This window comes from Electrona antarctica, assembly GCF_951216825.1.
Source record: "Electrona antarctica genome assembly, chromosome: 20".
NCBI classification, from domain to species: Eukaryota; Metazoa; Chordata; class Actinopteri; order Myctophiformes; family Myctophidae; genus Electrona; species Electrona antarctica.
Window position 1 is genome coordinate 2,094,513 of NC_136801.1, and position 25,398 is coordinate 2,119,910.

The 25,398-nt window shown below is 42.8% G+C and overlaps 1 pseudogene across 1 annotated transcript in view; it reads left to right on the forward strand.

The window, feature by feature from the left end:
- Positions 1-25,398, forward strand: part of LOC306912691 (crystallin J1B-like) — a 30,404-nt pseudogene that overhangs the window by 1,308 nt on the left and 3,698 nt on the right. Inside the window, exons 2-8 of the transcript XR_013792583.1 lie at positions 741-807; positions 14,682-14,861; positions 17,433-17,531; positions 22,008-22,103; positions 23,160-23,316; positions 23,544-23,659; positions 24,459-24,536. The product of XR_013792583.1 is annotated as a crystallin J1B-like (transcript). The remainder of the gene's footprint in view (positions 1-740; positions 808-14,681; positions 14,862-17,432; positions 17,532-22,007; positions 22,104-23,159; positions 23,317-23,543; positions 23,660-24,458; positions 24,537-25,398) is intronic.

Consider the following 25,398-nt stretch of genomic DNA (forward strand, 5'->3'; position numbering starts at 1 on the left):
ATCAATGTCTTCATCAGTGTAGTATAATGTCAAACCCACAGACGTTATAGTTCATTCCCAAAGTGATGAAATGGTCAGCTAGATAATGATAAAAAGTGTGAATACCAAGTAAGTAGGTCTACCATTTCAGTATTTAGTTTACTAATGAATTACATTGTTTCGGTACTTTAGCATTCCTACTTCATAGGGTAAACTCTAAACAACTATCCTCTCTCTCTCTCTCTCTCTCTCTCTCTCTCTCTCTCTCTCTCTCTCTCTCTCTCTCTCTCTCTCTCTCTCTCTCTCTCTCTCTCTCTCTCTCTCTCTCTCTCTCTCTCTCTCTCTCTCTCTCTCTCTCTCTCTCTCTCTCTCTCTCTCTCTCTCTCTCTCTCTCTCTCTCTCAATTCAATTTCTGAGAAGTCTGAGAAAAATGAACAGGGATTTCTTTTCCGGGTCTCTCGAGGGGGCGGGGACTGTGACGCTCTATAGCGCCTTTATCCAAGGCGCTTTACATAGATTGTGCATTACATTCACCCATTCACACACACATTCACACACACACATTCACACACCAATGGCGGCGGAAACCATGCAAGGCACCAACCAGCACATCAGGAGCAATTAGGGGTTCAGAGTCTTGCTCAAGGACACTTCGACACTAACTCTGGGGGAGCCCACAGGGTTCGAACTGGCAACCTTGCGGTTACCATCCAGCAACTCCCCCTGAGCCACCGCCCCACGTGTATACGTTTGTTTTGCAGATGGCCGTGGATGTGTCAGACCGAGCCATCGGGGCCATCATCGGGGCAGCGGTGGCTGACGCAGCAGGTGAGAGCAGATCAACAGCACTTTCAGATCAACAGCAGACCTGCATGAGGCCCATTCTACAAACACCTTCTAAATCAGTGGTTCTCAAACGCTTCCGCTCACATGTGGTGTCTGTGACCCCTTTTCCACCGGTTGGTTCTTTGGTTCAGTTCTTTTTGGTTCTTAGTCCATGAGCCAGAGCTCCAAAACTGGTGGGAAAAAACTAGACCTATATACAATTGTTCATAGGTTCAATAGTCCTGCCTCAGGGCGGACCAGAGGTAGAAAGCTGTCGTTCCCTGATGTCATCGCTATACGGACACATGCTTCAGTAGGCAGGAACTGGGGGTTGCAATGAAGGACCGGGAAGTCTGGCGTAGCATTGTGGAATCCATGATCTCGACCGCGGTCAAAAAATTATGAATGATGATGATGATAAGTAAATAAATATATGATAAGTCTTCCACAGTAGTAGCTTTTTCAAAATGTATTTTTTTGTATGCATATTTTCTTATATAATGCAGATCATTTGCATATTTAAAAATAATAAAATTTGTAATACAATAAATCATTGTCTTAGTGTAAGTAATCAACTGGGGAAGTTTCATGGCGATAACAATCTAATATAGGTATGGTTTTGCACACTCATTTGCTATTTGGAGCTAAGAACCAAAAATAACTGAACCGGTTCCCATTGGGAACCAACCGGTGGAAAAGGGGTCTAATGAGTATGTGTAGATCAGCTAGTTATGATGAAAATAGTGGTGCCAGGTTAAAATCAATATAAGTCACATGTAGATCACATATTGGACTATATGTTTGACAAGTCAATAATTTGACTGTGAGTAAATGTAATCACATCAATGCCATAAATGTTCCATGAAGCCAGAAGTGGGGCACGGCACGGCGCGGCGCGGCGCGGCACGGCACGGCACGGCACGGCACGGCACGGCGGGCACGGCACGGCACGGCACGGCACGGCATGCAGCCCTGGTTCTGTGATCTAGTTCAGGGGTTCTCAACGTTTTTGGCCGGGGACCCCCGGAAATGCTTTGGCAATGTCTCGGGACCCCCGCCCCGCCCTCTCCCGACCCCCAATATAAATTAACTGCTACAATAACCTTAAACCATTTTGGGCGGGAACCCCTTTTGGTGTTTTAAGCATTGTTATAATTTAGCTATTGAAAAATAGCAGATCTACAAGCTCATAGCGCGCCACTCGAGCTTGTAGGTCTGCTATTTTTGAAAAAAAGTGAAAATAAAATTTAAAAATAAATCTTTTATTTTATTTTATTTTTTTTAAATAATTTGGGGGACCCCCTAAAATAATTTGGCGACCCCCCCGAGGGGTCGTGACCCACGGGTTGAGAACCCCTGATCTAGTTCCAGAACAGGCTGTGATGAATGTGGGTTACACACTATGAGATGGTACGATATATCTCCTGTTGTGGTGGAAGAAATACTCTCATTTTCTTTACTTAAGTAAAAGTATCAATACTATCATTTAGACAAGTAAAAGTAAAAGTCTGGTCTATTCCACATTTACCTGAGGAAAAGAACAAAAGTAAAATCACTCATTATGCAGTACTGTATGACATGTCCCATTTCAAAAGTGTGTTGTCATGTACTGTATAAACATCTTTTGAAAATAGCAGAAGCGGCACACTGTGAGCTTAACATCTGCTATATTCAAATAGGCAAAGTACTGAGTAGGATTGAGGTTGAAGTATATGTTCTGTAATACTATTGCAAATATTTTAAGTGAAAAGTTAAGTGAAAAGTTTTAAGTGACTAGTTCACTTAAAAGTTTTCAAATAATTGTAGTGGAGTAGTAAAAAGTAAAATGTTTGTCTCTGAGATGTAGACTAGAGACGTACATTTAGGCAAGAACAAAAGTATGGGAATACATCACATATATAAATGCATTTTATATATGTGATGTATTCCCATACTTTTGTTCTTGCCTAAATGTAAATCGCTCTGGATTAAGAGCGTCTGCTAAATGCCTAAATTGTAAAATTGTAAATTGTATTCAAAATTGGACATATATATAAAAAACAACCTCAACTTCAGTACTTGAATACATGTAGCCTACAGTAGCCTACAGACAGGAGTCAGTTACTGTGTTGTGCTCAGAACACAATCAGCAGGACACACACGTGCATGTTGTCCTGCTGATAAGGCTGTTCCTCACCAGAATGACTCGTTTCGTTCATGTCCACTTAAACCAAGTATACGCTCATAAACAACTGGATGTTCCTCACCAGAATGACTCGTTTCGTTCATGTCCGTTTAAACCAAGTATACGCTCATAAACAACTGGATGTTCCTCACCAGAATGACTCGTTTCGTTCATGTCCGCTTAAACCAAGTACGCTCATAAACAACTGGATGTTCCTCACCAGAATGACTCGTTTCGTTCATGTCCGTTTAAACCAAGTATACGCTCATAAACAACTGGATGTTCCTCACCAGAATGACTCGTTTCGTTCATGTCCACTTAAACCAAGTACGCTCATAAACAACTGGATGTTCCTCACCAGAATGACTCGTTTCGTTCATGTCCGTATAAACCAAGTATACGCTCATAAACAACTGGATGTTCCTCACCAGAATGACTCGTTTCGTTCATGTCCGTTTAAACCAAGTATACGCTCATAAACAACTGGATGTTCCTCACCAGAATGACTCGTTTCGTTCATGTCCACTTAAACCAAGTATACGCTCATAAACAACTGGATGTTCCTCACCAGAATGACTCGTTTCGTTCATGTCCACTTAAACCAAGTATACGCTCATAAACAACTGGATGTTCCTCACCAGAATGACTCGTTTCGTTCATGTCCGCTTAAACCAAGTACGCTCATAAACAACTGGATGTTCCTCACCAGAATGACTCGTTTCGTTCATGTCCGTTTAAACCAAGTATACGCTCATAAACAACTGGATGTTCCTCACCAGAATGACTCGTTTCGTTCATGTCCACTTAAACCAAGTACGCTCATAAACAACTGGATGTTCCTCACCAGAATGACTCGTTTCGTTCATGTCCGTATAAACCAAGTATACGCTCATAAACAACTGGATGTTCCTCACCAGAATGACTCGTTTCGTTCATGTCCGTTTAAACCAAGTATACGCTCATAAACAACTGGATGTTCCTCACCAGAATGACTCGTTTCGTTCATGTCCACTTAAACCAAGTATACGCTCATAAACAACTGGATGTTCCTCACCAGAATGACTCGTTTCGTTCATGTCCACTTAAACCAAGTATACGCTCATAAACAACTGGATGTTCCTCACCAGAATGACTCGTTTCGTTCATGTCCACTTAAACCAAGTATACGCTCATAAACAACTGGATGTTCCTCACCAGAATGACTCGTTTCGTTCATGTCCACTTAAACCAAGTATACGCTCATAAACAACTGGATGTTCCTCACCAGAATGACTCGTTTCGTTCATGTCCACTTAAACCAAGTATACGCTCATAAACAACTGGATGTTCCTCACCAGAATGACTCGTTTCGTTCATGTCCACTTAAACCAAGTATACGCTCATAAACAACTGGATGTTCCTCACCAGAATGACTCGTTTCGTTCATGTCCGTTTAAACCAAGTATACGCTCATAAACAACTGGATGTTCCTCACCAGAATGACTCGTTTCGTTCATGTCCGTTTAAACCAAGTATACGCTCATAAACAACTGGATGTTCCTCACCAGAATGACTCGTTTCGTTCATGTCCACTTAAACCAAGTATACGCTCATAAACAACTGGATGTTCCTCACCAGAATGACTCGTTTCGTTCATGTCCGTTTAAACCAAGTATACGCTCATAAACAACTGGATGTTCCTCACCAGAATGACTCGTTTCGTTCATGTCCACTTAAACCAAGTATACGCTCATAAACAACTGGATGTTCCTCACCAGAATGACTCGTTTCGTTCATGTCCGTTTAAACCAAGTATACGCTCATAAACAACTGGATGTTCCTCACCAGAATGACTCGTTTCGTTCATGTCCACTTAAACCAAGTATACGCTCATAAACAACTGGATGTTCCTCACCAGAATGACTCGTTTCGTTCATGTCCGTTTAAACCAAGTATACGCTCATAAACAACTGGATGTTCCTCACCAGAATGACTCGTTTCGTTCATGTCCACTTAAACCAAGTATACGCTCATAAACAACTGGATGTTCCTCACCAGAATGACTCGTTTCGTTCATGTCCACTTAAACCAAGTATACGCTCATAAACAACTGGATGTTCCTCACCAGAATGACTCGTTTCGTTCATGTCCACTTAAACCAAGTATACGCTCATAAACAACTGGCTGTTCCTCACCAGAATTACTCGTTTCGTTCATGTCCACTTAAACCAAGTATACGCTCATAAACAACTGGATGTTCCTCACCAGAATGACTCGTTTCGTTCATGTCCACTTAAACCAAGTATACGCTCATAAACAACTGGCTGTTCCTCACCAGAATGACTCGTTTCGTTCATGTCCACTTAAACCAAGTATACGCTCATAAACAACTGGATGTTCCTCACCAGAATGACTCGTTTCGTTCATGTCCACTTAAACCAAGTATACGCTCATAAACAACTGGATGTTCCTCACCAGAATGACTCGTTTCGTTCATGTCCGTTTAAACCAAGTATACGCTCATAAACAACTGGATGTTCCTCACCAGAATGACTCGTTTCGTTCATGTCCACTTAAACCAAGTATACGCTCATAAACAACTGGATGTTCCTCACCAGAATGACTCGTTTCATCATGTCCACTTATACCAAGTACGCTCATAAACAACTGGATGTTCCTCACCAGAATGACTCGTTTCGTTCATGTCCACTTAAACCAAGTATACGCTCATAAACAACTGGATGTTCCTCACCAGAATGACTCGTTTCGTTCATGTCCACTTAAACCAAGTATACGCTCATAAACAACTGGATGTTCCTCACCAGAATGACTCGTTTAGTTCATGTCCACTTAAACCAAGTATACGCTCATAAACAACTGGCTGTTCCTCACCAGAATGACTCGTTTCGTTCATGTCCACTTAAACCAAGTATACGCTCATAAACAACTGGATGTTCCTCACCAGAATGACTCGTTTCGTTCATGTCCACTTAAACCAAGTATACGCTCATAAACAACTGGATGTTCCTCACCAGAATGACTCGTTTCGTTCATGTCCGTTTAAACCAAGTATACGCTCATAAACAACTGGATGTTCCTCACCAGAATGACTCGTTTCGTTCATGTCCACTTAAACCAAGTATACGCTCATAAACAACTGGATGTTCCTCACCAGAATGACTCGTTTCATCATGTCCACTTATACCAAGTACGCTCATAAACAACTGGATGTTCCTCACCAGAATGACTCGTTTCGTTCATGTCCACTTAAACCAAGTATACGCTCATAAACAACTGGATGTTCCTCACCAGAATGACTCGTTTCGTTCATGTCCACTTAAACCAAGTATACGCTCATAAACAACTGGATGTTCCTCACCAGAATGACTCGTTTAGTTCATGTCCACTTAAACCAAGTATACGCTCATAAACAACTGGATGTTCCTCACCAGAATGACTCGTTTCGTTCATGTCCACTTAAACCAAGTATACGCTCATAAACAACTGGATGTTCCTCACCAGAATGACTCGTTTCGTTCATGTCCACTTAAACCAAGTATACGCTCATAAACAACTGGATGTTCCTCACCAGAATGACTCGTTTCGTTCATGTCCACTTAAACCAAGTATACGCTCATAAACAACTGGATGTTCCTCACCAGAATGACTCGTTTCGTTCATGTCCACTTAAACCAAGTATACGCTCATAAACAACTGGATGTTCCTCACCAGAATGACTCGTTTCATTCATGTCCACTTAAACCAAGTATACGCTCATAAACAACTGGATGTTCCTCACCAGAATGACTCGTTTCGTTCATGTCCACTTATACCAAGTACGCTCATAAACAACTGGATGTTCCTCACCAGAATGACTCGTTTCGTTCATGTCCACTTAAACCAAGTATACGCTCATAAACAACTGGATGTTCCTCACCAGAATGACTCGTTTCGTTCATGTCCACTTAAACCAAGTATACGCTCATAAACAACTGGATGTTCCTCACCAGAATGACTCGTTTCGTTCATGTCCACTTAAACCAAGTATACGCTCATAAACAACTGGATGTTCCTCACCAGAATGACTCGTTTCGTTCATGTCCGTTTAAACCAAGTATACGCTCATAAACAACTGGATGTTCCTCACCAGAATGACTCGTTCCGTTCATGTCCGTTTAAACCAAGTATACACTCATAAACAACTGGATGTTCCTCACCAGAATGACTCGTTCCGTTCATGTCCGTTTAAACCAAGTATACACTCATAAACAACTGGATGTTCCTCACCAGAATGACTCGTTTCGTTCATGTCCACTTAAACCAAGTATACGCTCATAAACAACTGGATGTTCCTCACCAGAATGACTCGTTTCGTTCATGTCCACTTAAACCAAGTATACGCTCATAAACAACTGGATGTTCCTCACCAGAATGACTCGTTTCGTTCATGTCCGTTTAAACCAAGTATACGCTCATAAACAACTGGATGTTCCTCACCAGAATGACTCGTTTCGTTCATGTCCACTTAAACCAAGTATACGCTCATAAACAACTGGATGTTCCTCACCAGAATGACTCGTTCCGTTCATGTCCACTTAAACCAAGTACGCTCATAAACAACTGGATGTTCCTCACCAGAATGACTCGTTTCGTTCATGTCCACTTAAACCAAGTATACGCTCATAAACAACTGGATGTTCCTCACCAGAATGACTCGTTTCGTTCATGTCCACTTAAACCAAGTATACACTCATAAACAACTGGATGTTCCTCACCAGAATGACTCGTTTCGTTCATGTCCACTTAAACCAAGTATACGCTCATAAACAACTGGATGTTCCTCACCAGAAGGACTCGTTTCGTTCATGTCCGTTTAAACCAAGTATACGCTCATAAACAACTGGATGTTCCTCACCAGAATGACTCGTTTCGTTCATGTCCACTTAAACCAAGTACGCTCATAAACAACTGGATGTTCCTCACCAGAATGACTCGTTTCGTTCATGTCCACTTAAACCAAGTATACGCTCATAAACAACTGGATGTTCCTCACCAGAATGACTCGTTTCGTTCATGTCCACTTAAACCAAGTATACGCTCATAAACAACTGGATGTTCCTCACCAAAATGACTCGTTTCGTTCATGTCCACTTAAACCAAGTATACGCTCATAAACAACTGGATGTTCCTCACCAGAATGACTCGTTTCGTTCATGTCCACTTATACCAAGTATACGCTCATAAACAACTGGATGTTCCTCACCAGAATGACTCGTTTCGTTCATGTCCACTTAAACCAAGTATACGCTCATAAACAACTGGATGTTCCTCACCAAAATGACTCGTTTCGTTCATGTCCACTTAAACCAAGTATACGCTCATAAACAACTGGATGTTCCTCACCAGAATGACTCGTTTCGTTCATGTCCGCTTAAACCAAGTATACGCTCATAAACAACTGGATGTTCCTCACCAGAATGACTCGTTTTGTTCATGTCCACTTAAACCAAGTATACGCTTATAAACAACTGGATGTTCCTCACCAGAATGACTCGTTTCGTTCATGTCCACTTATACCAAGTATACGCTCATAAACAACTGGATGTTCCTCACCAGAATGACTCGTTTCGTTCATGTCCACTTATACCAAGTATACGCTCATAAACAACTGGATGTTCCTCACCAGAATGACTCGTTTCGTTCATGTCCGTTTAAACCAAGTATACGCTCATAAACAACTGGATGTTCCTCACCAGAATGACTCGTTTCGTTCATGTCCACTTATACCAAGTATACGCTCATAAACAACTGGATGTTCCTCACCAGAATGACTCGTTTCGTTCATGTCCACTTATACCAAGTATACGCTCATAAACAACTGGATGTTCCTCACCAGAATGACTCGTTTCGTTCATGTCCACTTAAACCAAGTATACGCTCATAAACAACTGGATGTTCCTCACCAGAATGACTCGTTTCGTTCATGTCCGTTTAAACCAAGTATACGCTCATAAACAACTGGATGTTCCTCACCAGAATGACTCGTTTCGTTCATGTCCACTTAAACCAAGTATACGCTCATAAACAACTGGATGTTCCTCACCAGAATGACTCGTTTCGTTCATGTCCGTTTAAACCAAGTATACGCTCATAAACAACTGGATGTTCCTCACCAGAATGACTCGTTTCGTTCATGTCCACTTAAACCAAGTATACGCTCATAAACAACTGGATGTTCCTCACCAGAATGACTCGTTTCGTTCATGTCCACTTAAACCAAGTATACGCTTATAAACAACTGGATGTTCCTCACCAGAATGACTCGTTTCGTTCATGTCCGTTTAAACCAAGTATACGCTCATAAACAACTGGATGTTCCTCACCAGAATGACTCGTTTCGTTCATGTCCACTTAAACCAAGTATACGCTCATAAACAACTGGATGTTCCTCACCAGAATGACTCGTTTCGTTCATGTCCGTTTAAACCAAGTATACGCTCATAAACAACTGGATGTTCCTCACCAGAATGACTCGTTTCGTTCATGTCCACTTAAACCAAGTATACGCTCATAAACAACTGGATGTTCCTCACCAGAATGACTCGTTTCGTTCATGTCCGTTTAAACCAAGTATACGCTCATAAACAACTGGATGTTCCTCACCAGAATGACTCGTTTCGTTCATGTCCACTTAAACCAAGTATACGCTCATAAACAACTGGATGTTCCTCACCAGAATGACTCGTTTCGTTCATCTCCACTTATACCAAGTATACGCTCATAAACAACTGGATGTTCCTCACCAGAATGACTCGTTTCGTTCATGTCCACTTATACCAAGTATACGCTCATAAACAACTGGATGTTCCTCACCAGAATGACTCGTTTCGTTCATGTCCACTTATACCAAGTACGCTCATAAACAACTGGATGTTCCTCACCAGAATGACTCGTTTCGTTCATGTCCACTTATACCAAGTACGCTCATAAACAACTGGATGTTCCTCACCAGAATGACTCGTTTCGTTCATGTCCGTTTAAACCAAGTATACGCTCATAAACAACTGGATGTTCCTCACCAGAATGACTCGTTTCGTTCATGTCCACTTAAACCAAGTATACGCTCATAAACAACTGGATGTTCCTCACCAGAATGACTCGTTTCGTTCATGTCCGTTTAAACCAAGTATACGCTCATAAACAACTGGATGTTCCTCACCAGAATGACTCGTTTCGTTCATGTCCACTTAAACCAAGTATACGCTCATAAACAACTGGATGTTCCTCACCAGAATGACTCGTTTCGTTCATCTCCACTTATACCAAGTATACGCTCATAAACAACTGGATGTTCCTCACCAGAATGACTCGTTTCGTTCATGTCCACTTATACCAAGTATACGCTCATAAACAACTGGATGTTCCTCACCAGAATGACTCGTTTCGTTCATGTCCACTTATACCAAGTACGCTCATAAACAACTGGATGTTCCTCACCAGAATGACTCGTTTCGTTCATGTCCACTTATACCAAGTACGCTCATAAACAACTGGATGTTCCTCACCAGAATGACTCGTTTCGTTCATGTCCACTTAAACCAAGTATACGCTCATAAACAACTGGATGTTCCTCACCAGAATGACTCGTTTCGTTCATGTCCACTTAAACCAAGTATACGCTCATAAACAACTGGATGTTCCTCACCAGAATGACTCGTTTCGTTCATGTCCACTTAAACCAAGTGTACGCTCATAAACAACTGGATGTTCCTCACCAGAATGACTCGTTTCGTTCATGTCCGCTTAAACCAAGTATACGCTCATAAACAACTGGATGTTCCTCACCAGAATGACTCGTTTCGTTCATCTCCACTTATACCAAGTATACGCTCATAAACAACTGGATGTTCCTCACCAGAATGACTCGTTTCGTTCATGTCCACTTATACCAAGTACGCTCATAAACAACTGGATGTTCCTCACCAGAATGACTCGTTTCGTTCATGTCCGTTTAAACCAAGTATACGCTCATAAACAACTGGATGTTCCTCACCAGAATGACTCGTTTCGTTCATGTCCACTTAAACCAAGTATACGCTCATAAACAACTGGATGTTCCTCACCAGAATGACTCGTTTCGTTCATGTCCGTTTAAACCAAGTATACGCTCATAAACAACTGGATGTTCCTCACCAGAATGACTCGTTTCGTTCATGTCCACTTAAACCAAGTATACGCTCATAAACAACTGGATGTTCCTCACCAGAATGACTCGTTTCGTTCATCTCCACTTATACCAAGTATACGCTCATAAACAACTGGATGTTCCTCACCAGAATGACTCGTTTCGTTCATGTCCACTTATACCAAGTATACGCTCATAAACAACTGGATGTTCCTCACCAGAATGACTCGTTTCGTTCATGTCCACTTATACCAAGTACGCTCATAAACAACTGGATGTTCCTCACCAGAATGACTCGTTTCGTTCATGTCCACTTATACCAAGTACGCTCATAAACAACTGGATGTTCCTCACCAGAATGACTCGTTTCGTTCATGTCCACTTAAACCAAGTATACGCTCATAAACAACTGGATGTTCCTCACCAGAATGACTCGTTTCGTTCATGTCCACTTAAACCAAGTATACGCTCATAAACAACTGGATGTTCCTCACCAGAATGACTCGTTTCGTTCATGTCCACTTAAACCAAGTATACGCTCATAAACAACTGGATGTTCCTCACCAGAATGACTCGTTTCGTTCATGTCCACTTATACCAAGTACGCTCATAAACAACTGGATGTTCCTCACCAGAATGACTCGTTTCGTTCATGTCCACTTATACCAAGTACGCTCATAAACAACTGGATGTTCCTCACCAGAATGACTCGTTTCGTTCATGTCCACTTAAACCAAGTATACGCTCATAAACAACTGGATGTTCCTCACCAGAATGACTCGTTTCGTTCATGTCCACTTATACCAAGTACGCTCATAAACAACTGGATGTTCCTCACCAGAATGACTCGTTTCGTTCATGTCCACTTAAACCAAGTACGCTCATAAACAACTGGCTGTTCCTCACCAGAATGACTCGTTTCGTTCATGTCCACTTATACCAAGTATACGCTCATAAACAACTGGATGTTCCTCACCAGAATGACTCGTTTCGTTCATGTCCACTTAAACCAAGTATACGCTCATAAACAACTGGATGTTCCTCACCAGAATGACTCGTTTCGTTCATGTCCACTTATACCAAGTATACGCTCATAAACAACTGGATGTTCCTCACCAGAATGACTCGTTTCGTTCATGTCCGTTTAAACCAAGTACGCTCATAAACAACTGGATGTTCCTCACCAGAATGACTCGTTTCGTTCATGTCCACTTATACCAAGTATACGCTCATAAACAACTGGATGTTCCTCACCAGAATGACTCGTTTCGTTCATGTCCGTTTAAACCAAGTATACGCTCATAAACAACTGGATGTTCCTCACCAGAATGACTCGTTTCGTTCATGTCCGTTTAAACCAAGTACGCTCATAAACAACTGGATGTTCCTCACCAGAATGACTCGTTTCGTTCATGTCCACTTATACCAAGTATACGCTCATAAACAACTGGATGTTCCTCACCAGAATGACTCGTTTCGTTCATGTCCGTTTAAACCAAGTATACGCTCATAAACAACTGGATGTTCCTCACCAGAATGACTCGTTTCGTTCATGTCCACTTAAACCAAGTATACGCTCATAAACAACTGGATGTTCCTCACCAGAATGACTCGTTTCGTTCATGTCCACTTAAACCAAGTATACGCTCATAAACAACTGGATGTTCCTCACCAGAATGACTCGTTTCGTTCATGTCCGTTTAAACCAAGTATACGCTCATAAACAACTGGATGTTCCTCACCAGAATGACTCGTTTCGTTCATGTCCCCTTAAACCAAGTATACGCTCATAAACAACTGGATGTTCCTCACCAGAATGACTCGTTTCGTTCATGTCCGTTTAAACCAAGTATACGCTCATAAACAACTGGATGTTCCTCACCAGAATGACTCGTTTCGTTCATGTCCACTTAAACCAAGTATACGCTCATAAACAACTGGATGTTCCTCACCAGAATGACTCGTTTCGTTCATGTCCGTTTAAACCAAGTATACGCTCATAAACAACTGGATGTTCCTCACCAGAATGACTCGTTTCGTTCATGTCCACTTAAACCAAGTATACGCTCATAAACAACTGGATGTTCCTCACCAGAATGACTCGTTTCGTTCATGTCCACTTAAACCAAGTATACACTCATAAACAACTGGAAAACGTTCCACTGCAGCTCTACTAGAATTGATCCCTCGTTTCTCGCTGTATATTTTGTTACATAGAAGTATCAACACCACATTGTAGAAAAATACTACAAAGATACTACTTTACTATTTAAAAAGTATTGCCATCGAGCTGTACAGTTGGAGGCCATCGATATTGTCCTTTTCTTTTTGCTGAGGTTTAATTGCGTGATCTGCGCAAAACCCCTTTTGGTGTTTTAAACATTATGTTATAATTTAGCTATTGAAAAATAGCAGACCTACAAGCTCGTAGCGCGCCACTCGGTGGCGCGCTATGAGCTTGTAGATCTGCTATTTTTCAATAGCTAAATTATAACATAATGTTTAAAATTTTTGAAAAATCGTGAAAATATTTATTTCAGAAAACTGGAGGATTTAGAAGGATTTGTTTTTAATTTTGAGGTCAGGCCTAAATGGGTCAAATAATAAGGGACAATATCGGTGGCACCCAACTGTACCATTATGCAGAATTTCCCGTTTTTCCAAGCTTTGAAAATAGCCAATCTACAGTACAGCACTTTTATGGAAACTAAAGCGCTTTACATAGAACACATTACTGTACATTTACCCATTCACACACACACACACACACACACACACACACACACACACACACACACACACACACACACACACACACACACACACACACACACACACACACACACACACACACACACACACACACACACACACACACACACACACATTCATACACCGATGGCGGAGGAAACCAGGAGCAATTAGGGGTTCAGAGTCTTGCTCAAGGACACTTCAACACTAACTCTGGGGGAGCCCACATAGGGATCGAACCGGGAACCTTGCGGTTCCCATCCGGCTGTTCTACCGGCCACTCAGGGGTTCTCAATGTTTTTGGCTTCAGGGGACCCCCGCAAATGCTTTGGACCCCCGCCCCGCCCCCCTCCCCACCCCCAATACAAACTGACTGCAAAAATAACCTTAATTAATAATAGAGAAAATATATCATAAATGAATACCGAACCCAGATCTAATCATTAAGGAAAGTGTATGCATGTGTACTATATGTAAACTCTTAATTTCCATTTCCCAGCCATTCAGTTGGGGGTTTGAAATGTATTTGAGGACCCCCAAAATAGTTTGCCGACCCCCCCCGAGGGGTCGCGACCTACGGGTTGAGAATCGCTGCCTTAGGGTAGTACAGTACAGCGGGCTGAAGTGGTTAATGAATGTGTAATGACGTAATGAATATTGACAATAATCGACAGCAATTATGTTTGTGTGCGTGCGTGCGTGCGTGCGTGCGTGCGTGCGTGCGTGCGTGCGTGCGTGCGTGCGTGCGTGCGTGCGTGCGTGCGTGCGTGCGTGCGTGCGTTCCTCCCATGTGTTCAGCCCAGCCCATGCATTGGATCTACAAGCCAGAGCGACTGGCAGAAGTCCTGTCGGAGGTGGATCCGTGTCCAGAGTTCAGGCCCGTGTCGGCCAACCCGTTCTACCTCCGGACCACCGGGGAACAGACCTGCTACGGAGACCAGGCCTACGTCCTGCTGGAGTCCCTGAGTCTCTGTGGAGGTACAGTAGTCCAGGCCTACGTCCTCCTGGAGTCCCTGAGTCTCTGTGGAGGTATCGTCTAGTCTCGCATGGCCAGACTGTCAGAAGCAGCGAGTGCTCTGATCATGAGTAAAATATAAATGCTTCCTTCATACAGTCTGGAGCAACGGAAGCTCTGATAATGAGTAAAATATAAATGCTTCCGTCATACAGTCTGGATCAACGGAAGCTCTGATAATGAATAAAATATAAATGCTTCCGTCATACAGTCTGGAGCAACGGAAGCTCTGATAATGAATAAAATATAAATGCTTCCGTCATACAGTCTGGAGCAACGGAAGCTCTGATAATGAGTAAAATATAAATGCTTCCGTCATACAGTCTGGAGCAACGGAAGCTCTGATCATTAGTAAAATATAAATGCTTCCGTCATACAGTCATGGAGCAACGGAGGTGCCCAAAAGGTATAGATCGCGATTTACCAGTAGATCACAAAGGCTGTGCAGGTAGATCACATGACATGCCGCCTAAAGAGTATTTCATTTAAAAATATAAAAAACTATTTTTGGTATCTGCCACTTGAATTAAAGGTGACTTGATTGATTGATTGACATCAAAAAGCACCTGTCAGCTCAAATCCACAATGCAATATTTTGTTTTCAAGAGTGTTGCTGTGCACAAACGTCGGTAGCATTATGAAATACAAAAAACCTTACCTATTCCATTTCTCCGCCTCTATTTCCCATTCCAAGTGCATTTGTCTTATATGTAATGTCAGCACCACTATTCTAAAGCCTACTATTTTCAGCAATGGTGGGTAGATCTTGTTGAGCTGGTCATTTTGAAAGTATAGCTTTCAAGTCAGAAAAGTGTGGCCACCCCTGGAGCAACGGTAGCTCTGATCATGAGCAAGCGATAAATAAAGCGGAAGTGAAGCCTCCTCCCCACTTCCGTGTCGTGTTTACAGTCACGCAAATTTATCCTAATATAAATCAAGTCATCTAAGCATATATATAGCTTGCTGCTTATGGAAGACATCAATTAAAATAAATGTAAAGATATTTTAAAATATATTTTCGTGAATGGAAATGGCAGCTTCCTTACTGGGATTTGGGGAGGTGTACACTGTACAGTAATTTCAGACTCTTGTGGAATAGTTGTCTGACTATACACGAGACTACTGTGGATGTAGCTTAAAACACTGGCATGCCTAGTTTGGACAGGTTTACCTAAAATGTAAACCTTTTTTCCCTTCCCAAATAATTGTAACAGTAATTTCGCTATTCGGCGTACAAATTATGGCTTAAATTGTTAATAGCTGTCTGAAAGGTGACGGTGACAGATATCTGACTATCAGAAAAGGAGATTGTCTGTCCTGATGAAGATCTAATCGACCGAAACGTCGACCCAATAAAGAGCAACATTTTTGGCAAGTTTCTGACAGTGTGCGGGGACCCTTTCTTTGTTTTTCAAAGATACCCTTTTCATCAGAAAAGGACAAACATTTATAAAATGTTTATAAAAAAATCACACCCGTGTGAACTGAGTGGTGCAGTGACGTCACACTCTAACCATATCAACCATGCTCACCTGTGCGTGGGGCCACGTACAGGTACCACGTACAGGTACACGGGTACACGGGTACAGACAAAGCTGGTTGTTGGAGTGGTTTACACCACTCAAAAAAAAGATAATTCAAAATATAATTGTCACGCTGAAAAATGACACGCGTAGCAGATTATATCATATCCCAACTGGCTCTTTCTTAAAGGTCCAATGATGACATGCCCCGAAAATATCATTATGATACTGTACATCAGTGGTTCCCAAAGTGGGGTCCGGGGACCCCCAGAGGTCCCTGAGGGAGTTCCAGGGGGTCCCCAGCTAAATGATAGTTTGGAACCAAAACGGACCCTTATGAGTCTGTAACCCTAACGTGTCCATTTGGTTCGATTTGTACACTCCGAGTTAAATTTACTATTCATTTTTAAATATAAATTGGGGTCCCAGAGATATAAATACCATTAAATGGGGGTCCGTAGCCTAATGCATGTCAAACTGGGGGTCCTTGAAATTAAAATGGTTGAGAATCACTGCTATAGAGCCGTAAAAATCTTCTCTTATATGGGGGTCCCTGCAGGCATATCTCTTCAAATGGGGGGTCCGCGGAGCTAATTAGTGTCATTTTGGGGGTCCTTGACATGAAACGGTTTGAGAACCACTGCTGTACATCACATGGTCTCAGTAAACGGTCTTAACCCATGTTGGGCGGGAACCCCTTTTGGTGTTAGCATTATGTTATGCTTGAGCTATTGAAAAATAGCAGATCTACAAGCTCATAGCGCGCCACCGAGTGGCGCGCTACGAGCTTGTAGGTCTGCTATTTTTGAAAAATCTAAGAACGACTGACATAGAAACATAGCTTTTTCAGAAAACGGTCAGGATGTAGAAGACATTTTTAGAATCTGATCTCAGGTCAAAATGGGTTAAAGGGGGCATGACACGGCCCGTTATATATACTGTATATATATCATTTCCATACTGTACATCACGTACATGTTGTGATGACCGTTTTTTACCGTTTATCACCAGGGGTCAACGTGGAGGATTTGACCCGACGCACCTACAAGTTCTTTGGATCGGGAACCGTGTACGACCTGCCAATCAACAACCCACACCGACAGCAAGGAGGTACAGTCTTCCATACCACTTTATGAACAGAAAGGAGGTACAGCGTCAGGCTTCCATACCACTTTATGAACAGAAAGGAGGTACAGCGTCAGGCTTCCATACCACTTTATGAACAGAAAGGAGGTACAGCGTCAGGCTTCCATACCACTTTATGATCAGAAAGGAGGTACAGCGTCAGGCTTCCATACCACTTTATGAACAGAAAGGAGGTACAGCGTCAGTCTTCCATACCACTTTATGAACAGAAAGGAGGTACAGCGTCAGGCTTCCATACCACTTTATGATCAGAAAGGAGGTACAGCGTCAGGCTTCCATACCACTTTATGAACAGAAAGGAGGTACAGCGTCAGGCTTCCATACCACTTTATGAATAGAAAGGAGGTACAGCGTCAGGCTTCCATACCACTTTATGAACAGAAAGGAGGTACAGCGTCAGTCTTCCATACCACTTTATGAACAGAAAGGAGGTACAGCGTCAGTCTTCCATACCACTTTATGAATAGAAAGGAGGTACAGCGTCAGTCTTTCATACCACTTTATGAACAGAAAGGAGGTACAGCGTCAGGCTTCCATACCACTTTATGAATAGAAAGGAGGTACAGCGTCAGGCTTCCATACCACTTTATGAACAGAAAGGAGGTACAGCGTCAGTCTTCCATACCACTTTATGAACAGAAAGGAGGTACAGCATCAGGCTTCCATACCACTTTATGAATAGAAAGGAGGTACAGCATCAGTCTTCCATACCACTTTATGAATAGAAAGGAGGTACAGCGTCAGTCTTTCATACCACTTTATGAACAGAAAGGAGGTACAGCGTCAGGCTTCCATACCACTTTATGAACAGAAAAGAGGTACAGCGTCAGTCTTCCATACCACTTTATGAACAGAAAGGAGGTACAGCGTCAGGCTTCCATACCACTTTATGAATAGAAAGGAGGTACAGCGTCAGGCTTCCATACCACTTTATGAACAGAAAGGAGGTACAGCGTCAGTCTTCCATACCACTTTATGAACAGAAAGGAGGTACAGTGTCAGTCTTCCATACCACAGAAAGGAGGTACAGCATCAGTCTTCCATACCACTTTATGAATAGAAAGGAGGTACAGCGTCAGGCTTCCATACCACTTTATGAATAGAAAGGAGGTACAGCGTCAGGCTTCCATACCACTTTATGAACAGAAAGGAGGTACAGCGTCAGTCTTCCATACCACTTTATGAACAGAAAGGAGGTACAGCGTCAGTCTTCCATACCACTTTATGTACAGAAAGGAGGTACAGCGTCAGGCTTCCATACCACTTTATGAACAGAAAGGAGGTACAGCGTCAGTCTTCCATACCACTTTATGAACAGAAAGGAGGTACAGCGTCAGGCTTCCATACCACTTTATGAATAGAAAGGAGGTACAGCGTCAGTCTTCCATACCACTTTATGAACAGAAAGGAGGTACAGCGTCAGTCTTCCATACCACTTTATGAACAGAAAGGAGGTACAGCGTCAGGCTTCCATACCACTTTATGATCAGAAAGGAGGTACAGCGTCAGTCTTCCATACCACTTTATGAATAGAAAGGAGGTACAGCGTCAGGCTTCCATACCACTTTATGAACAGAAAGGAGGTACAGCGTCAGGCTTCCATACCACTTTATGATCAGAAAGGAGGTACAGCGTCAGTCTTCCATACCACTTTATGAATAGAAAGGAGGTACAGCGTCAGGCTTCCATACCACTTTATGAACAGAAAGGAGGTACAGCGTCAGGCTTCCATACCACTTTATGAACAGAAAAGAGGTACAGCGTCAGGCTTCCATACCACTTTATGAACAGAAAGGAGGTACAGCGTCAGTCTTCCATACCACTTTATGAACAGAAAGGAGGTACAGCGTCAGTCTTCCATACCACTTTATGAATAGAAAGGAGGTACAGCGTCAGTCTTCCATACCACTTTATGAATAGAAAGGAGGTACAGCGTCAGGCTTCCATACCACTTTATGAACAGAAAAGAGGTACAGCGTCAGGCTTCCATACCACTTTATGAACAGAAAGGAGGTACAGCGTCAGTCTTCCATACCACTTTATGAACAGAAAGGAGGTACAGCGTCAGTCTTCCATACCACTTTATGAACAGAAAGGAGGTACAGCGTCAGTCTTCCATACCACTTTATGAACAGAAAGGAGGTACAGCGTCAGTCTTCCATATCACTTTATGAACAGAAAGGAGGTACAACGTCAGTCTTCCATACCACTTTATGAATAGGACAGGGAATATTATCAGAAGAAATGTCCAATCTGGGAATAAATTCCTTATGAAGAAAGTTGTCCTAGCCTATAGGGGGATCTGTGAGCTGCTGAAAGTTGGTGTACCATTAACAACCTATATGCAAATTTCCATTTGGCTCTAAATAGCTGCCACTTTTCAAGCAGTGGTTTTTGGTAGCAAATTTCTATTTTAGTTTTAGTCATAATAGTCTCTTGAAACGTTTTCATTTAGTTTTAGTCACATTTTAGTAACTTGGAATGTTTTAGTGTTAGTCTAGTTTTAGTCGACTAAATATCATACGATTTTTGTTGATTAAATCTACAGTTGATTTCGTCGACTAAAATGTGTTTTGGCGGGCCTTGATGCCATAATGGCTGTGAGCTTGTAGATCTTCTATTTTCAGCATGCAACCAAGTTAGTGGATCTCTTGTCCACTAGTCCCTTCCTAACATTTTAGTCTAGTTTTTATTTGTTGACGAAATCGACAGATAGTCATAGTTTTAGTCACCATATAGCTTAGTTTTCATTTAGTTTTCGTCAGTGAAAAAAGGTAGTCGACGAACATTTTTAGTCATATAGTTAGTCGACGAAAATCACATTTGTGATTGTGTTAATTACTAGACACCAAAACAAACACATTGGTGAAGACATCTTTTATGGGTAAGAGGAATGTATTGTCAGATTAGTATTAGTTCTATATCCCCGGACTAGAAGGTGTACATCTAATCATCAAATAACACACTTTGTAATATCAAAGAGTTAATAGTTACCCAGACCTTTGATGGTGATGGGGGCAGTGGCGTGCACAGATAGACACTAGGGTGTGCTAGAGCACCCCCTGTCCTTTTGGCAATGTGCCCTTTTGGAGAAAAAAAAAACATTTCAGTGTACACTCTGTACAGTATGTGGACCATGGTGACATTGATCAATTCTTGATAAAAAGCTTCTAATATATTATTTAGGCCCCACAATAAATCTCACACTATTAAGGCAACCGGCCGGTTCCACGCGCTGAACAAGGTGCCCTTTTTTTCTTCACTTGAGCACCTGCCCCTCTAAATGTCTGTGCACGCCACTGGATGGGGCACATGAGAAACAAGAGCACTTTCCGATAACACTGATTATGTGTTTTATTATGTCCCAACTGCTCAGTGCTCACTGGGGAATTACTTTACCTCTCTGTGGAAAACATTCCATGCACTCACTCTTCCCTCGTTGAGGGTACATTTGGTGTTTTTTTCCACAGTCAGTCAGGTTATTATAATATAGAGTTCCTGCTAATTTCACGGAGAGCCATATGTTCCAGCTAAACGGTTAGCGCTATAGAAGAAAATGTCTTTATCCCATTCTGGGCGGGAACCCCTTTTGGTGTTTTAAGCGTAATGTTATACTTTAAATAGCTATTGAAAAATAGCAGACCTACAAGCTCATAGCGCGGCGCTACAAGCTTGTAGATCTGCTATTTTTTTTAAATCGTGAGAATGTGGCCCAAATGTTTGAATATATATATTCTTTCAGAGCGAACGTTTTTAACTCAAATCTTTGCTTCTGGAAGAACCCTGGAACAACATATTATCAGATGGGGGTCGGCGGCTAAATTCATATAATCTTGGGGCTCCTTGACATGAAAATGTTTGAGAACCACTGACATAGAAACATAGGTTTTTTCAGAAAACTGTCAGGATTTCGAAGACATTTTTGTAGAATCGTTCCCAGGTCCAAATGGGTTATTCCTCTCTAAGCATTACAAAGCAAACAGTCTAGAATGCCGAGGGAGGCACAGCCAAATCTGTCACAATCGACTGTGAGATCACAGGCTCGGTACGCCTATAGGATTACCGACCGAGTCACGTGATTTTTAAATGGAAAAATCGTTTTGCACGTCGTACCCCCCGCTGTGCTCTGTCCCATTTAGTCACATGTGTATTTATAATAATTCTACACCAGGTTTCTCTCACCCCGAGAAACTCGAGGAGCCAAAAGTAGCTTGTCAGATGTCCTGGCAGCGTCTCAGACTGTCAGAGGACCCAATATCGTGTTATTTTAATGCATTTGGTCCCCTGGCTTCGAGGTCAACACAACATCGGGGTCCCTCTTCAAGAGGCCATTTGAGCTTGGGATAATCTTTACGTTCCCCCCCCCCCCCTCCCCTGACCTGACAGACAGATCCATTATAAGTCGTATTAACTCTCCATTAAATGTAACACCTTTACCAGCGGGCCCCAAGCCTGTGCTCCCCATCGACGGCCCCTGGATGAACGCCAGCCTGAAAGCCTTCTTTAGGAACGTGGACAGTGGCAAAGAGGAAACCGGTAAGGGCGCGCCGCGCACACGCACACATGATACACAAAATATACGGAAAACTACAAACTACACAAACCAATTTTGAGTTGATGTTACAAGGGTTGTTTAATCAATCAATCAACTTTATTTGTTCAGACTCAGGGTCCAATATAAAACACTGCATACAGAGAAGAAACACCCCTATCCCATAAAAACATACATTTTACAATAAACATTCATACCAGTGCTTCCAAAAAGCAGACCGGTACCTGGTGCTACTGAAGCTGGGGTTACATAGCAGACCGGTACCTGGTGCTACTGAAGCTGGGGTTACACAGCAGACCGGTACCTGGTGCTACTGAAGCTGGGGTTACATAGCAGACCGGTACCTGGTGCTACTGAAGCTGGGGTTACATAGAAGACCGGTACCTGGTGCTACTGAAGCTGGGGTTACATAGCAGACCGGTACCTGGTGCTACTGAAGCTGGGGTTACACAGCAGACCGGTACCTGGTGCTATACTGAAGCTGGGGTTACACAGCAGACCGGTACCTGGTGCTACTGAAGCTGGGGTTACACAGCAGACCGGTACCTGGTGCTACTGAAGCTGGGGTTACACAGCAGACCGGTACCTGGTGCTACTGAAGCTGGGGTTACACAGCAGACCGGTACCTGGTGCTACTGAAGCTGGGGTTATACACAGCAGACCGGTACCTGGTGCTACTGAAGCAGGGGTTACACCGCAGACCGGTACCTGGTGCTACTGAAGCTGGGGTTACACAGAAGCATAATTATACAGTTTTGAGACTAATTGAGCCGACACAGATTTGTACATTAAGTTTCTCCGTAAGGCATGAAAAGTGTACACTACCACACTTGTTTTTTTCAACAATATCCGTATGCAATAATTATAGGCAAACGGCTTTTTACTTTAGTTTAGTTTAATTTCAAATATTAACCACAAATTACAAATCATATATTGCAGTCTTACTTCTTCCCCCACTGAAAAACATATTCATGTGTGTTTGTCTGTGTCTGTGTCTGTGTCTGTGTCTGTGTCTGTGCGTGCGTGCTCATCCATCCCAGGCTGCGAGGTGGACCGTCAGATGGACGGCGTCACCAAGCTGGCTCCCGTGGTCGCCATGTTCGCCGGGCGAGACGACATGCTGGACAAGGTGGAGGCGGCTGTGAGGGTCACCCAAAACGACGACATGTGTGTGGCAGTGACCCTGGCCGCGGCGAGGTGAGTGAGGGGCACCCCAAAATAAGGACATGGCAGTGACGCTGGCCGCGGCAAGGTTAGCGAGGGGCACAGGGGCACCCCCTCCCCCTCCTCCCCTCTGTAATTTAGTTTTAGTCACATTTTTGTCATCTGAAATGTTTTAGTGTAGTCTCGTTTTCAACTAAAATCGTACTAAAACTAAAATGTGTTTTGGCTGGCCTTGATGACTCTGTTGTGTGTGTTCTCAGATTCGTGGAGCATTTCATTTTGAAGGGTCCGGACCCCAACGCTCTGGCTGCAGTGTTGTCCCAGCTGAATGACCCCAACAGATGCAACCCACAGGTGCTGGACAAGGCTGTCGTTGGTACGCATTAATGCACGCACGCACGCACGCACGCACGCACGCACGCACGCACGCACGCACGTACGCACGCACGCATGCACGCACGCACGCACGCACGCACGCACGCACGCACGCACGCACGCACGCACGCACGCACGCACGCACGCACGCACGCACGCACGCACGCACGCCACACGCCTTGCCATCACTTTCATTTCTCCAGACATGTGCCTTCACTAACTAAAAACAGCGGCCGGGACAACGCTTCACACGCTCCCCAAACTCTTCTCCCTTCTGGCTCCAAAAACTATGGAATGCACTTCCCACTGCGATCAGAACTGCAGACTCACTCCCCAATCTAAGGTGCGATTCATACTCCTATTTTAGAGCCGAATAAAAGTGGGTTCGGCTCTGTAGAGCCTACAATGTGACGTCATTTGAGGTTCGGGGGGGCGGGTACCGTCCTAAAGTCGGCTCTTCGGTGCTACTGAAAATTTCTGACGAGCCGAAATCATTTCGGCACTACAGCGGTAAAATAGGAGTATGAATCGGCCCTTAGCCTGTAGCACTTGCCATAGCCTCAGTGACCTTTTATGTAGACATACAGTAGCACTCTATAGTGTATGCATACGCATAGTTTCAATATATAGATATTCCACTGTTATGTTAGGTTCTTAGCTTACGTATGATTCATGATGACTATTTTGATGTATTTGATGGTAATATGTTTTTGTTCTGCTTACTGTAAATCGGATTAAATCTGGATTAAGAGCCTAAATATGTCAATTGTATATTGCATTTTAAATCATCTCTGTTGCAGCCCAAATCCAGGAGGTGAAGGAGAGCCTAGCCAGGACTTCCCAACAGCTCATACCGGCCGTGTTCACCAACACATGAGGTCAGCGAAGATACGTGTGCTCTCTCCCTAAACTACTTTTATTGGACTGCTCTACTTCTTTTGATCATCTGTAGGCCACTTAGACTCAACTCTCTAAAAGTGGCTTTTTCTATTTTAATTAATATTTCAAAAACGTTTAAACACACTCACGGATGATGACATGCATGGAAAAACTGCTGCTTTCTACCAAGAAAGATGTGCTCTCAACACATGAGGTGTGCGTTTATACGTGTGCTCTCGCCAGCAGAGTCACTATTAGTGACTTTAAAAGTACTTTTAAAGTACTTTTACTGGACTGCTGTACTTCTTTTGATCATTTGTACTCATCATGATCATTTAGACCTGAGCTTGATTCTACAAAATGTCTTCTAAATCCTGACAGTTTTCTGAAAACCCCATGTTTCTATGTCAGTAGTTCTCAAACATTTTCATGTCAAGGACCCCCAAAAATATATGTATTTGGTCGCGGACCCCCATCTGAAAATATGTTGTTCCAGGGACCCCACCAGAAGCAAATATTTGAGTTAAAAACGTTCGCTCTGAAAGAATATATATTTAAACATTTGGGCCACATTTTCACGATTAAAAAAAAATAATAGCAGATCTTACAAGCTCACAAGAGCTTGTAGGTCTGCTATTTTTTAATTTTTCAATAGCTAAAACATAACTTAAAACACCAAGAGGGGTTCCCGTCCAGAATGGGTTAAGTATACCGGCACTTTGATGCCAATACTTGTATACCTTTACCATGTTGAACACAGGATTTTTCTAACAGAGTATTTTAAGTATTGTTAAGTACAGTACGTTCAGAGTAGCAGTGCCGTGCTCGCCAGCGCGGCTGCAGGTCACAGCGGAACTCGTG